This window comes from Sinohyriopsis cumingii, chromosome 4 (genome assembly GCF_028554795.1).
Source record: "Sinohyriopsis cumingii isolate HCF-2022 chromosome 4, ASM2855479v2, whole genome shotgun sequence".
Lineage (NCBI taxonomy): Eukaryota > Metazoa > Mollusca > Bivalvia > Unionida > Unionidae > Sinohyriopsis > Sinohyriopsis cumingii.
In genome coordinates, this window is record NC_142964.1 from 48,512,524 (window position 1) to 48,526,475 (window position 13,952).

Here is a 13,952-nt window from a genome sequence, read left to right on the forward strand (position 1 = left end):
CAATCCGCGTGTCACCATCGGTTTCAACACCGGGGCCACCGAACGAAAGGCCGATTTTAACGTCTCCTAAGCCGTGTCCACGCTGTCGAGCAACCCCTCGGTACACTGGATACATGACTTAAGAGTCGTGAGAGAACCGTTTTCGAAAATGGAGTTTCACCGTGACTTTTCCTTTGGTGAATGGAATATTTTGTCCCAGATCTCCTTTTATAGCAATGTTGACCGTGTCCAAATACGACTTACTGACAGGCAAATAGTGAGGATGGACAAATTCGCGGTGGACGTGGTAAGTGTTTCCACCTTCCTCGTCAGTGTTCGTGGCAGAATCCACTTTGAAAGGAATGACACGCAGTAACGGTACGGAGGTGTGTCCCACCACGTTATACTCCACCACATCGGAATACACGAACATCAAATTCAGTCCTTGGTTCAGTTCTACCGGGGCACGAAATAGCTTCCTAAAAGACTCGTTGTCGTAAACGATGGGTAATTCGTTTTTCTTGATCATGGTCTTTCTCATGTCCATGTCTCCGCCCAACATGTCATACAATTCAGGACAAAATAAAATGGACAGGATTTTACTCCGTTCAAATTTCATCAAGAAGCGACGAGCTGCTTTGTGGTACTCCATGGTGACATTTTTGTTGACATGCTCCAAAGCTTTCAGAAACACGACATTAAACCTGGAGGTTATGGTGCTCACCAAATGTTGACCACTAAAATAATAGCCTGGGGGAATGAACAAGTGATAGGTGGTGTACTTTTGTGTACGGGTTTTCTTGTCATATTTGACATTGCTATCCATCCACTGTTGCATTTGCTCGTCATGAACTTCCACATCAAAAAAATTTTGATTGGGAAGGACATTGAGGACTTGGGTCGGGTGAATCATTTCTACTAAAGCCACTTCCCAATGGGCTTCGTGATCTAACTGGATGGCCTGAGGTAATTTGGCCGTGTAACAGCACAACGTGTTCTTGGGAAACACCTCCATGGAACTGTCACTGGGTAAAGTTAAGTAAAATTGGTTTTGGTCACTCATAATTCCAGAGTTCTGTGGCTGTCCGAGGGGTTACTGGACGTCAGAGGCGTGTCTCCGCCCAAAATGGGATTCTGGTTGTGATTGAAGTGGTGACTGGCACTGGCACTGGACACAAGGTTCCCGGGGTTCCCGTTCGAGGTGAATTTCAGGGAGGGATTAGGAAGCAGGTAACCGATGCAACTGCTCAATAAAATGGTCCACAATTGTTTGTCTCCTTGTTGCAAACTCAAATTGGCGATGGCTGCCCCGATGACACAATACACCACGAAGATTTGGCAGAAAAAGACGATTTGCGTTTTAGGCACACGTTCTCCACACCACACCCACAAGGGTTGTTTTTGTAAATCTTGCACAGAAGAACTAGGTGAAGGAGGAGTGGTCGACGTAGCTGCGTCTGCTGTGTGAAAGGGCATGATGGTCACTTCTTTTTATAGTCGATGACTTGCGAAGCGTCGATCCAAGAATCGAAACTGGGTGGATATCCTTTCCAACGTACTTTGACTTCTTTGACACGTCGTTTGCCCACTTTACGGGTTCTGCGTTCGAGAATGCTTTCGATGTCGTACACGTCGTCTTCTTTTTTGGTGACACGTTGTAACTCGGGCAAATAAAACGTTCCTTTGAGCACTTCTCCGTTCATGTCTTCCAATTTATAGACGGCAGGATGACGGCCATGCACTCGTCCAGTGACGCGAAACAATTCGGTCGTCCAGTTAGGTAAGTAACCTTTGTCGAAAGTGCGTTTGGTTTTGCCAATGCGCACCCAATCTCCTACGGCCAACATTCCACTTTTCTCGGGGACAGCCCTCGTCGGGGACGTACCAAACAGACGCTCAAACACCAACACTTCGTTGTCGGGAGTCACGTCTTGCGGGGCACGTCCGATGCTTCGATGGTAAGATTGGTTGTACGCTTGCACCAGGTGCGGTAAGATGTCGATGTACTTCAGAGTGTGGTGATGCGTAAAATATTTCCACATGCGTTCTTTCAAAGTGCGTTGAAAACGTTCCACGATGCTGGCTTTGGTTTCGGGATTCTCGGTGGTAAAAAAATGAATGTCACGTTTCTTTAATTCTTTTTGGAAAGCTTGGTTCAGAAATTCGGTGCCTTTGTCCGTTTGCCATCGAAGAGGGTGACGACCGCTTTGTTTCAACACCCGTTGCAGGGCTCGCACTAACTCGCTGCTCGATTTGGAAGTCAAGGGCACGACCCAGGCAAATTTGGAAAAGACGTCGATGACACAAAACAAATATTTGTAGCCACGATTGTAGCTGGCCAAATGAGAGACATCAGCTAAATCGGCTTGCCATTGATGATCGATGCCTTCCACTCGGGTGCGACTTCTGGCAAACTTGCGTCGAATGGGTTTGTGTAAAGTGTAGGTAGCTTGTTCTTATAACCATTGTTGCACTTGAGGTAAACGGAGACTTTTCAGTCGCGTTTTGGCAGCACGATACAATTTTTGAACTCCTGCGTAACCTGCAGGATGGGAGGGATCGTAGTAAACGCTGACTAAGACTTTTTCCATTTTTTTGTGTTGGTTGGTGTGTTAATAAGACACCCACTCTTGGAGGATGCTACTCTTTTTCTCTTGGGGTATTTTCTTGGATTGCAATGCTTTGCGTGTGCGGCCAGCAATAGGTGTCGAAGAGGAGAAGGATGTCTGAGCGGGGGATATCGGTTCTTGTTTCACTTCTGTCTTCACTTCTGTCTTCACTTTCTTTTTCTCTTGTGATGAAGAAGGGGTGGCCATCATCTTTTTAATCCATCCAATTCTGGAGGTAGGTGGTGTTGTTAACTTGCGTACTTTTTCTGGTGGAGTTTGAAACCCTTCCTCTTCTTCTCCTTTTTATGTCTTTGTCACGGGTACTGGTGGTACTGGTACTGGTACTGGTGATGGTGCTGGACTTTTCATCAAGGTCTTAAAATCTTTCATAGTGGGTAGAGCTGTTTCGTCTAAAGCTTTCTGGTGAAAGAGTTACAGTCGTTGCAAGAGTTGACCGTACTTTTGCGATTTTTCTGTTTCGGACAAATCTTGGCGATCCATCAAGGACTGCAATTCGTGTTGTAACTGGGACATCTCGCTCAAATGGGGATTGGGAGGTAAATGCGGGGTGCGTTGTTCTTGCCACCGATGGTATTCCATCCATCGTTTGTAAGGTACTAAAGCTAGTTTTCGTCCTTCCATGGGGTTGTCAGGGGTCGATTCTGAGATCTTGGAACTTCCGAGGGCCTTTTTATCTTGCTCCCACCAGTCCTCCCAACATGGTTCCCAAGACTCCTTTCAGTATGGGGCCTAACAAGAGAGGTAAAATACCTCCACGTTGCACTAACATCTTTTTTTGACGAATGGGGATTTTCTTTTGAACCATTTGGCGAAGAACGTGACGATGTTTGCCTAAGCATTGTTTCTGGTGTTTGGACAAAGGGATCGTGCCTTTCAAAACGTTCAAACAACATTCGCACACGGTATCTATGACCTCTTTGGAGGCTGTTTGAATGAGTTTTTTTCGTAGGGGTGGAGAAGCTTTGGACAGGACAGATAACATGTCCCCATGTTTGGCTAAACGTGGTGGCAGTCCTTTCCTTTTCTTTTCTTGGGGTTTTCTGGAGGGTGACATCTTTGAGTCTTCAGGAGCACCAAAAAAACACTGATACCCGACTTGGTCACAGGCCTTTTTTATACTGGAACGCGTCGCCACTGATTGTCTTTACGTCGTATTAGTTTGAGGACAGGCATGACACGTCGTGCAGGGGTACGTAACGGACTAAATCGAGCCAGTTCTTGCTTGGACAAATCCAGCAAACCTTGTAACATGCCCGATCTTTCTTGAACTTTGATTTTGGGAGAAGGTACTTTGTGAGCAGCAGCCACTGCCACTAAATTGGAAGGTCCTGCCACTGGGGAAGTTCTTTTGGGGGTCATCAACGGAGAAGTTCTTGGTGTGATCAACGTCTCCAAGTACTCTTCAGTTCTGGGTGTCATTAACGGAGAAGTGGACAAACGTGAAGCTGCCGGAGACGCAGTCACCGCCGTGGCAGGTCGTGGTTTGCGAGTGTAAGGTTGCGTCCTGGCCGAAGTGCCTCTCTTGCGACTAGTTTTCTGTGGTGGTGTCTGGTCAGAGGAGGGTCCTGCCACTGGAGAAGTTCTCCTTGGGGACCTGGTCTTTTTCTTCTTGGGGCTTCGTTGGACTTTTGTCTTGGGGATAACTTTGGGGGCATTAGGATCCCATCTTAAGAGTGAGCGAATGATGACCCCTCCTAGAGTACCGCTCCCTCCAGGTTTCAAAATGATTTGTTTTTTGGTTTGAGTGTCGATGCGGGGATCGGCCAGTTGGACCAAAGCGACTTTGTTTCGATCGAAAAAGCGTTTGGTTTGATAAGGAATCTGAATGATTCTTTGGAGCAATTGACGTGCTGTCACCGTGAACCATCGTAAGACTTCTTTGAGACTAGCTTCTAAGACACGAGCTCGTGTTTGTGGATCTTTTTCTCGACTGATGCCATACAAGGCACGAATCAATTTGACGGGAAGATGCGACTGAAGGGACGTCATGTTCGCACTGAGAGTGAGACAGACGAAAAAGGGTCTGAGGTTTTTATAGATTTTTTTATGGGGAGTGAAATGAAGTCGAGGACGGAGACGTGTACAGGACAGGCCCTCCGTCTTGGCACCAGTGGTGAAACAAGTGGGTACGAAATCGCAAATCCTCGGGAGTCGTAGGTTTCAAATCGACGAGTAAATAGGCGTGTGGAGTTTGAGTGGCATCGTCGTACGCCTGAGTCAACCAAGGCGTTCCTAACTGTTTGGCTAAGACTTGCACTTGCGATTTATCTCGAGGGCTTTTAAACAAGACCACGTAATGCGCATTGAGACTGATGGTGCGATGGGCTTTACTTTGTTGAAACAAATTTTGGGTGATGTAAACGACACTGGCATTACGGTGATGCCCTTTGCGCGTGAACCACAGTTTAATTTCTTCGTCGTCTTCTCCTAACATGTCGTCGAAAATGACCAAATGGGTTTGACGGGAGTCAGAGACGATGGCATCGTCTTCTTTAGGAATGCCTTCCACAAACACGATGGAATCGCCTTGACTTTCTCGCAAGAGGCTGTACGCCGATTGCCACTCTTTGTAACACCACACGATTCGTTGAGGGGGTCGATCGATCAAATGATGTTTATGTTCGATCAAACGTCATCAACGAATACATTAACATAAACCCAAAGGCCCTTTTCAGGGCCAGCCATATTTCTCGAAAAGAGATAGCCTTTCCATTGCCTAAATTTAAATTTAAATTTAAAAAAATTTAAATAAAAAAAATCCCATATTCAATTCCCCTTTTCCCTAGACAAGCCCAAACTCTATTCCCATGTTAATTTCCCCTTGACCCTAGACAGACCCAAACTCTGTGTTAAATTCCCATTGTCCCTAGAGTTGCCCACGATTTTTCTCCATGTTAAATTTCCATTGTCCCTAGAGTTGCCCAGGGGTCTTTTTAATGCTAAGTCCCATTGTCCCTAGGGTGCCCCACTTAACTACTCATGCATACATACATACATACATACAAACATAAATACATACATACATATATATCGGATGCTAAAATGACAACCTAGTTGGTATTGATTCTTTTTCAAAGGCAATTACTAAGCAAAGACAAAATATAAACACGAAAGTAAAAGTTAAATTTACAAGAGCAAATGAGTATGGAGCTGGTAAAAATATTCTTTAAAATTGTGGGCATCGCGGCTTATTGGTTGGAGCTCCGAGGTTAAAATAGGAAGCTATCTTGCATTAGAACACTCTCTCTCTCTCTCTCTCTCTCTCTCTCTCTCTCTCTCTGAATTGGCCGCCATGTATGGTCAATATTGCGATGAGAAACATCGTTACCCTCCACTCACCCCGAAAAAACCACAACAAAACAACAACAAATCATGACAAATAATAGTCCTTTCAAGTGCACTGGAATCAGCAATGATTCTACATGTGACAGGGGATTGATTAGGATAACTGTACACATTGACAACGAACAGTGCAAAACTAGAGAGGTGTGTGTGTGTGTGTGTGTGTGTGTGTGTGTTCTAATGCAAGATGGCTTCCTATTTCAACCTCGTAGCTCAAACCAATAAGCCGGGATACCCACAATTTTAAAGAATACTTTTTATCAGCTCACAGTTTTAAAAAATACTTTTATCACAGCTAGGCGAGTGTGTGTGTGTGTGTGTGTGTGTGTGATTTTGATTTTTAACGTAGCTTTAACAATTTTTCAGTGTGGCAGTTTATAGTCATGTCTAGCACTGGGGCATCATGCCGCAGACATGTATCATGATGTCCCACCCAGTCACATTATCCTGACACCAGGCCGACCAGTCCGAACACTAACCTCTTAATGCTGAGCGCCAAGCGAGGCAGCTGTTAGTACCATTTTTAAATCTTTGGTATGACTCGGCCGGGGATCGAACCCACGACCTCCCGCATCCGAGTCGGACGCTCTTACTACTATGCCACTGGAGCGGTCACAACTAGGCGAAACATCAAATATCAAATGTATTATTAAGTTTTAACTCCATTATATTTAATCATATAAACATTTGTAATTTCAACGCTTTTTTACATTTCTTATTTGTTTTGTTTCTAAGTTGCTTGTAACTCTAACAACGACTCAATAAGAGTCAAAGACATGACTTTGACAATGACACAGTAAGAGTAAAAGACATGACTCTGACAATGACACAATAAGAGTAAAAGACATGACTCTGACAATGACACAATAAGAGTCGAAGACATGACTCTGACAATGACACAATAAGAGTCGAAGGCGCCTTGGCTAGTAAAAGGCTAGTTTTACTCGATCACTGCCATCTCACCTCTGTCGGCGTGGGTTCGATACCTCAGGCTCGGCTACTATATGTATGTGAGAAAGCTTGCCAGTATGTTCCCGTGGGTCGGTGTTTCTTCCTTATGTTTTCCAAAGTTCTTCCACCACTAGTTATACTGACCACCATGTATAGCCAGTCTATCTTGTGTTGAAAAAATGCATTGAGCCCACAACAAAAGCAACTGTTTTAGGGATGTGCTTGTCCGATGCTAATTTATCTGTCATTGAAGAAATTATGTGAAATATTTATTGACAAATACAGGTTTGTTTGAAAGATCACATTTATTTTGAAATAATCCGCTTTGATTCTTATCTGTTTTAAGCGAATTCCAAACATTGTTACCCCATCCCTCTCAGCCTGCGGGCACACCTTTCGTATTTCGCTGTGGCCGCTACTGGTGCGTTTTAAATTTGTTGTACTTACCTGTATTTACCTGTACTTACCTGTGTGACACACGCGATCCCCTGCAGATTCCAGTGCACTGGACATGCGAACTTTTCACCCTGCGGACACTTTCATAGGTAATAAACAAACAGGTATATAGCCCCAGGTACCCTGCTCTCTTCCTTTGAATGCAAGTGTTAAAACGGCGACTCGGGGTCTCATTAGAATATCGATACAGGGCATAAGACCTATCACTAGAAAGGTCTCATTGCCAATCTCTCTGTCTCAGGTGTCAGGCGGATAACATGCAGATCTTTAGCCCTGAACGCCCGAAGATGCGCAATGTTAGTATTATGACATTTGTTAAAACCTTGCTTTATCCACAAGTATACTTTGGTAAAATGCTTTTCGAAAGTGTCACTCAGCTCAGCACTGGGCGAGTTTGCCGAATTTTGCCATCCAGTTTTATGTTATTATAGCACTGAATTTTGAAAACACAGTTATAATAATGCAAAATAAATTTATGTACAGTATCATCTTTATTGTTCCATGGCGTGGCTACATGTGCGCAGATTCGAAGCAGCAGTCATATAGATCCAGAAAAAATAAAAACAATACAAAAAAAAGAAACATTCAAAGTTAAATATTTTTTATTACTCTGCGTACGCATCTAACGACTGTGCTGTGTGAATTGTATTGTCATAATCATTCCTATTTGTAGCATAGTTTTTGGTGAAATGGCAAAATAATTTAAAGTTTTAGCACAATGTTGCTAGTACCACAGAAATAAAAATCACTTTAACTTACATCAGTAAAAAGCGATAGTTCTTCAGTACGCTTTGGATTTTGGTGCATGATTTTGACAGTTTTGTGTAAAAACAGATCTACATCCTTATGTCAAATCGTATCAAAATTAAGTTCAGGAAGTTTTGTTTTTATGGAGTTCAAAGGCATTTTCAGGAAAATAGAGTCTGCACATAGCGGCCAGTATATTTGGTCGGGGATAGAACACGGGAAGAACCACCTACCAACAGGAAGGTACTGGCAAGCCTTCTCGCATAACCACTTTAGGCCGAGTCGAGTCGAAACTCAAACGTTTGCGCCCGGGTAACATGGTGGTCTGAGGTGTTCGCCGATAGAGATCACTCGCATCTCACATACGATAAGGCGAGATGAAAGGAAATAAACTTTAAGGTCAACGTGATTTAAAATGACAGTTAAACATAAGCTCTAATGAGCTTTTATTTCTTCCCCCGACATTACATATAAAATACAGATTCATTAAAACAAACATGATTTGCAAGCCATACAAACACAGTGTGAAGGGACAAATTCCTGGCGATCTATGAAGAACACGTTAGTTTGACACCAGAGAACAATGAATTAGATTTATGGGGACAGGCGCGTATCAATCGCCATACTGCCATGATCGGTAATGTCTTTTCGAGGGGAGAATTTTATTCTTAATTAAGCATTTGTTTATACAGCAGCCAGACGGACTATTAGGGAACGGTAAACTTTGATTTCATGGTAAAACTGTCACAAATTGAGAATTTCCATTAACCCGTAGTCGCAACGTAGAAGATAAAACTGACCCCAGATTTGGCGCCTCTGGAAAAAGGCGGCAAATATACTTAATTCTGATTGGTTACGCTAAATAAGGGGCGTGTTTTCCACACTAAAGTTCCTAGTTTTAATATCGCCACATCGAAAAATTTAATCAGTCTAAACTTTTCTGCAAGAGAAACAAGAGTAAAGAAGACTACGAGAGTAATTTGGAGAAATTCTCTCGTAAAACTGTTATCCAAGAGGACTGTTGTCGAAGGAAAACCGACGAACAAATTTGGCGGTAGAAGCGAGGAACGTTGAAAGCAAAGGTAGTTGTGACAATTCCATGTAATTTATTGGTGCCATATGTAATGCTTTGCTGAATTTATTTACTTATATTTGCATGAATTTAATTTCTACATTCGTATATCAATTTTCTTTAAGAAGTATAACTGTGTTGAGTTTATGCATAGAAAGTCGTACATTAATCTTCTTTAGATAAGTTTGACGAATTGTTTGAATTTGTCGTCTTGTTTAAAATTAGGTTCTAAGAATTTCATACAGTACATTAGTTAATATGAGTTAAGAGAATCCGTGTGAATTCACCGAATTGAGAAGATTTCACGTATGATTAAGGGAGAGTGTGTATTGACTGAATTACTGAATGACGTAGTAAGCCATGTAATGTATCTCATTTATTCACTTGTGTAAATTGAGGCTGGCTCGGAACCGTTATGCCTCGTTTGGTGTTAATGTGTGATGTTAATGCGTGATGAATTAGCCATTAAACTAACTAGGGTCATTATATGACATGTGGAGCCGACTGATATCCTTAGCATCTGTTTAGCACCGATAGTAAGATCTGATAACGAGATGGGGATAATGCAATCCCCTGTTATCATAAACAACAGAAAATTTAGGTTGTCTCTCTTTATATTTTTTAAAAGGGAGAAAATAGCTCCTGCGAGTATGGTGCGATGTAATAATTCTGCAACGTAGGGTGCGACCTATTGTTCTGAGAAGTACAGTGAGATGTACTTATCCTGAGATCCAGGTATCTGTTAATCTACTTGCTACGCACAGAGTGAGGACCGAAAGAGGCAAGACCAACAAAACTCGAAGGAACAGCTACAGTGGAAGTGGAGTGAACCGAAGGAACATGTTATGCAATCGTACAAGGCATTGACTTCGATTGTTCACTCGATCCTATGATGAACTAAATCTATCAGTAAAACAGATCAGCTATTTTATTTAAATACATTTGTGGGGGTTTTTTTTGTTGGTAATTCGGTGAAAGTTTTATATCTAAAAGCAGAGTATATTCCTGATGTAATGAATTCTCACAGTAGTTTTATGTAATTGATTAATTTGTTTATTTACATGTACGGGGGTTCGTGTTGGCTTGTTCTATATATCTGCTCAGATCTCTATCTATTCCTGCTATAAGTTTCACCACTTATATCTATATTTACTCGAACCGGGCAATAATATCGAGGACAGTCAACCTCTAGATAACGAAATCCAAATTAAGCGGACACCTTGAAAGAAGGTACAATCCGCCAACCTACACCTCTTGCAAGAAGAGGGAACTTTGTGTAAGGTTTCTACAAAGTGGACCGTGGGTAGCGTGACACACCAGCGCTTACACACAGCAAAATACATAGATACAATTGAACAAAACACTCAGCGCATAATTTAAAACATGAGCAAGCAAATTATTTTAAAAAACAGTGATTAAAAATGAATTTAGTATCTCAGTATATTAAAACTACAGTATATGATAAATTCACCCCAAAAGTAATTATTGGTCAAAATTTAATGAAATTTAAATGCAGAAGTATGACGCAATTTACTATAATTTAAATGCAGAAGTATGACACAATTTACTGTAACTTAAATTTTTAATTAATTTAAATGCAGACGTATGACGAAATTTACTGTAATTTCAATGCAGACGTATGACGCAATTTACTGTAATTTCAATGCAGACGTATGACGCAAAGCATTATACTATTCAGCTTACGCATTTCCTAAAGAAAGGAGTTAACTGTAGTGCACTTGATTGAGAACCATTCTGATCAAAATCAGATCACTTTTACACATGAAGATGAAATTCGATAGGTGGCAACCTGGTTATTCTTGGAGATTTCAACTTTCACTTTGACTGTCCCGGAAACCCAAATACATCAAAACTCATAGATTCCATTAATGTTTTCAACCTGAAACAGTCAGTTAAACAACCCACCCAAAAACACGGTCACATTTTAGACTGGATTCTTCATAGATCTGATGATAACATTCTACGGTCCTCCATGGTATCCCATGACCTTGCATCAGATCACTTCTGCATTATATGCCATCTTGACGTATCAGTCCCTAACCATCCACCTTTAGCTGCTACTAAGAGAAACCTCCGTATGATAAATAGAACCAAACTAATGCACGACATCCAAGCCAACTTAACAACTTGCTTACCTCCTACAGCAGAACAACTCGATAACTGCCTGCGTCCATTGCTTGACAAACATGCACCAGCTACCGAGTGCAGAGTATCAATTCAAAAGTGTTCTCCATGGTATAGCAGTGTTAAGCACCAGCTTCGCGCTGCTAAAAGAGATAGCCGTAAAGCTGAGAGGCTTTGGCTTTCCAACAGATTCACTAGTCATAAGCAAATCTATGAAGCCTCTAAGAAGAATGTCACAAATATAGTCCATGCAGCGAAATCAGCCCACTACACTACTAAAATCATGGAAAGTTCCAGCTGCAAAGAGCTCTTCGAGATTACTAACAAGCTAATGTCAAGGAACAAATCTACACCACTTCCAAACTACCTTCTCTCCAGTCGACCTTCCGGACATGTTTGCAAATTTCTTCCGTGACAAAGTACAAACCATTAGAGATTAGCTTGACACCACAATTTCAATTGTATCGTCGTCACCACCCAGTTGGGATACAGAATTTGAGCGGAAACCATTAGCAGCATTTGAACCTGTCTCTATGGATTTCGTACGTACAATCGTGATGAAGAGTGCACCAAAGTCATGTGAACTTGATCCAATTCTAGCATCACTGCTGCTTGAGTGCTTAGATCCTGTATTGCCTTCACTAACCGATGTTATTAATACCTCTCTCTCATCCGAGGAATTCCCATCATTTTTCAAAACTGCCATTGTAAAGCCTCTGCTGAAGAAACCAACACTTGACCATAATGATTTAAAGAACTACCGCTCAGTTTCTAATCTCCCATTCATATCAAAAATCTTAGAAATGGTTGTTCCATCCCAGCTTGTATCTCATCTAAATTGAAACAGTCTTTCTAGTAATGTACAATCTGCATATCGCCCATGCCACAGAACTGAAACTACTCTTCTAAAAGTAGTTAATAACATTCTCTCTGCTTTGGATAGCGGAAAGATTACAGTCCTCACCGTCCTTGATTTGTCTGCAGCATTTGACACAATAGACCATGATATATTACTTCACCGTCTCCAGCATGTATTTGGCATTCATGATACAGCCTTACTGTGGTTCAAGTCCTACTTGGTCAACAGGACATAAATTGTATCTGCAAATGGAATACACTCCAGCCCAGTTGATCTATGTTGTGGTGTTCTACAGGGGTCTGTTCTTGGACATGTTCTCTTCATTCTGTACTCTCAGTCGCTCTCAAGTGTCATTGATCATCATCCAGTGTTTCACCAATTGTACGCTGATGACACCCAAATATACAAATCTAGCCACCCAACTGAAGTTGATGCTACCATCCAAGGTGTAGAGAGGTGCATTTCTGATGTGAAATCATGGATAACATGTAACAAGCTGCAGATGACTGATGATAAAACTGAGGCCATTCTGATTACAACAGAAAGACTTTCTCATTCACATCCTTTACCTCAAACAATAAATATCGGCAATACCAACATTAAATTCACACAGTCAGTACGAAACCTAGGTGTTACTCTGGACAGTACTCTCACATTGCACCAACATGTCATGAACATATGCAAGGCTGCATATCTTGAGCTGAGACGCATCAGCTCAATTCGCAAATATCTTTCAGTTGATGCCACTAAAACACTTGTGTGTTCATTAGTACTTTCAAGACTGGACCATTGTAACTCAATTCTGTCTGATTCATCTCAATATCTGCTCCAGAAACTTCAAAAAGTTCAAAACACAGCTACTCGCATCATACTTAGAGTACTACGATCAGAGTACACCTAACCGCTGCTCTGTACCCTACACTGGGTATCCATTCGATGCAGAATCAAACAAGAATTTGTTCTCTGTGCTACGTTTCACTGTCGGACTCTAGTCCAACATACCTATCCGACCGCACCTATGTGTACACACCAGCAAGATACTTACGCTTCTCTTCTGACAATCGTATACTCATTATTCCCACTATGAAAACAAAGTCATATGGACAGCGTTCTTTTGCATACCAGTTCCCAGCAATGTCGAATAAATTGTCCACTGAACTTAGACACAAAGACACAGTGATCACATTCAAGAGAGCTCTAAAAGCTCACTTATTTCGACTGCAAGAACAAACTTAAAGACCTAATAATGTTTCCTACCTTAAATATTCTCAGCATGTTTTTTAATGTTTTCTAATTTCATGGTCTTTGTTTTTGTAATCATATCATTATATGTTTTTTTTTATCTTATAGATGTTGTCTAATGTTGTAAAGCGCTTAGAGCTTCTAAAGATTAGGCGCTATACAAAGTCCTCATTATTATTATTATCTGACAGCGACCAATTAGGGTCATGTTCTGGTAACCCATGTTATTACCATGATAGTTAATTGTATCAACCAGTCAGATGAAGTCTTATATCTCCCCGTTTGTAGACTGAGCAGTGTGGATGAATAACATGAGTGTGCGCCGAACGATTTGATTCACTGTCAGATTATTTAAAGCTGCATTTCCATTGGCTAATTCAAAGGTCACCAGAACATAAACCTTAATCGGTTGTCGTCAGATCTTAATGTAGGACTGCGGAGATCTGATTTTAATCAAGTTTATTGTACAGAAGACAAGGACAGATAAACAAAATGCAGTAACACAGACATGAACTGTTGTGATCATGAC